This window comes from Gracilinanus agilis, chromosome 3, assembly GCF_016433145.1.
Source record: "Gracilinanus agilis isolate LMUSP501 chromosome 3, AgileGrace, whole genome shotgun sequence".
In the NCBI taxonomy this organism is placed as follows: domain Eukaryota; kingdom Metazoa; phylum Chordata; class Mammalia; order Didelphimorphia; family Didelphidae; genus Gracilinanus; species Gracilinanus agilis.
In genome coordinates, this window is record NC_058132.1 from 51837052 (window position 1) to 51840316 (window position 3265).

The window sequence follows — 3265 nt, forward strand, 5'->3', positions numbered from 1 at the left end:
GAGAGTAAGAACATGAATCATGTAACTATGGAAAATTTTTCTAGAAAGAAAGAAGGAAGGAAGGAAGGAAGGAAGGAAGGAAGGAAGGAAGGAAGGAAGGAAGGAAGGAAGAACCATAGATAGATGGATGGATGGATAGATAGATGGATGGATGGACAGATGGATAGATAGATAGATGATAGATAGATAGATAGATAGATAGATAGATAGATAAATGGACAGATGGATGGATAGATGGATAGATGAATAGATATAGATAGATAGATAGATAGATAGATAGATGAATAGATAGATGAATAGATGGATGGATAGATGAATAGATGGATGGATAAATGGATGGCTGGCTAGATAGATAGATAGATAGATAGATAGATACAGATGAATGGATAGATATGGATGGATGTACAGATGGATGGATGGATAGATAGATAGATAGATAGATAGATAGATAGATAGATAGATAGATATAGATGGACAGATGGATAGATGGACAGATGATAGACAGATGGACAGATAGTGATAGAGAGAGATAAATAGATGATAGATTGATACAGATAGAGAGATAGAGATAGAGTTAAAGATAGAGACAAAGATAGAGCAGCTGGGTGGCATAATGGATAAAGTGCCAGGCCTGAAGCCAGGGAGACTCATCTTCATGAGTTCAAATCTGGCTTCAGGCATTTAGTAGCTATGTGACCCTGGGCAAGTCACTTAACCCTGTTGGCCTCAGTTTCCTCATCTATAAAATACGCTAGAGAAGGAAATGACAAATTACTCCAGGATATTTATCAAGAAAACTCCAAATGGGGTGATAAAGAGTTAGACACAACTGAAGAATGACTTAACAACTATATATATACATATACATATATGTGTGTGTATACATACATACATGTATAGGTATAGGTATATGTGTATGTGTATAGATAAAACTGCTTCCAAATAAAGGAGACCTTGAGAATTGAAGGTGCAAGAAGGAGTTGGAGACACTGAGCTTTGGTGGATCTGCAGAGAGAAGCCTGCACGGGAGAGCTCCATATCTTCATGGGTCTGGAGTGAAGGAGTTGCCAGAAAACAGAATCTCAGTCTGGGCTGGCCCTCAACAGAAACAAGAGGTGATGGTGGCACTGAGTGCTGTGTGGGTACAGCTTCAAGAATAGAGGGAGGAGCACGGGAAGCACAGAGCTATATAACCTGGAGAGCAGACCCATGCCTTGCCCTTCACTGCCACTGTGAGTCCCGTGGACTGTGTGGCTCTGGGGATTTGATGGCAGGATCGACCAGAGGAGAGGGTTGTTCGCCTCCCAAACACTCAGGGTACACATCATCACTCTGATATGAGTATCTGAGAAGAGCCAATTATTTCAAACTCTAAGTTGGAAGAACCATTTTAGTTCCTCTGGGCCTTTTGGAAATGGTTCTTGATTTGCTAAAGGCTTATTTATGAAGTATTGGCTACAAATGCTTTCTGGGGTTTGGGGGTTCCTTCTGTATCTTTTACTCTGTAAATAAAACCTCATTTATATTTAATGATCTGGTTAGCCTTAGAGCTTGCAAGGGAATTGAGAACCTTTTTGGGGAGAACAAAAGGAGAAAGATAATGAAGATTTGAGGATTCTCCTAGGGGAGGAATTTTGTGAGAACCCTGAAATTCTAATCAGGCTCTTGGGTCAGGAGGAGTGCTCTGACACCAGGATTACTTAGATATTTCCATAGAACAGCTCTCGTTTCCATAGAACTTCAAGAGTCATAATAAAACTTGATGACATCAAACTATTTTTTAAACCCTTACCTTCTATCTAATATCTTTTCTAAAATAGAAGAATGACAAGGGCTAGATAATTGAGGGTTAAGTGACTTGCCCAGGGTCACACAGCTAGGAAGTGTCTGAAGCCAGATTTAAACCCAGAACCTCCCATCTCTGACCCTGGCTCTCAACCCACTGAGCCTCCTAGTTGCCCCCATCAGTGAACATTTAATGGGCATTTTCTAAGTGCCAGGCACTGTGCTAAACCTTGTGGGGAAATGAGAGGCAAAAATAGTGCTTTCCTTCAGGAAACTTTCTGTCTAATGGAGGAGAGAACGTGCATAGGTCCAAGTCAAGTAGAAAAGAATCTCCTCTATAGCATCCCTAACTAATAAATAAATGGTTATCCGACCTCTGCTGAAGTACCTCCAGCGCTGAGGAACTCACTGCTTTCTGAGGCAGCCCATCTTTGATTTAAAATAAAACTCTAATTATTCAGAAATATTTTCTTCTATGAAGCAAAAAATCTGTCCCCCTCTACACATGCCAAGGAGAAAAATCATATTTTTGCCACTCTATGTATCTTCAGCACTTAGTATAATTCCTGGCAGAAAATAAGCCTGTAATGAAACAATTGTTGGGGACAGCTAGGCAGCATAGTGGATAGAGAGCATCAGGCCTAGAGACGGGAGGTCCTGGGTTCCAATCTGACCTCAGACACTTCCTAGCTATGTGACCCTGGGCAAGTCACTTCACCCCCATCACCTAGCTCTTACTGTTCTTCTGCCTTGGAACCAATATTTATTATTGATTCTAAGACAAGAAAAGGGTTAAAAAAGAGAGACTTTCTAAAAGGTAAGCCAGAGATGACCACAAGCCTCCAAATCCTAATCCTGAAGGGATGAGCCCCGAAGAGCATAGCAGGACTTCAGGACCCTCATCCTGGGAACCAGGACTCAAAGGATTCTTCTGAAGCGATGCCTCCTGGAGAGACAGCTTGGTGAAAGGTGGAGAGACCTTCCAGGCCAGTCCCTTCCTGGACAGTCAGTCAGCAAACATTTAAAGGGTATTTACCATGGGCCTTTGCTTTGTGTTCTAAGGTCCCTCCCAGCTTTGACATTCTGTGTTCTAAGTACTCTTCCAGGTCTGACATTGTGTATTCTCTTCATTTTTATTTTTATTTTTTTTAAACCCTTAACTTCTGTGTATTGGTTCCAAGGCAGAAGAGTGGTAAGGGTGGGCAATGGAGGTCAAGTGACTTGCCCAGGGTCACACAGCTGGGAAGTGTCTGTGGCCGGATTTGAACCCAGGACCTCCTATCTCTAGGCCTATGTTTTATCTGTCTGTCTGTCTATGTAGGAGGAGCCTTAGAACTCAGAACGTGGGTCAGATGGAACCCCAGAAACTGTCTTCATTTTCATATCCTTTTTTTGAACTCTACCTTCTGACTCAGAATCAATACTAAGTATTGGTTCCAAGGCAGAAGAGCAGTAAGGGGTAGACGATGGGGGTTAAGTG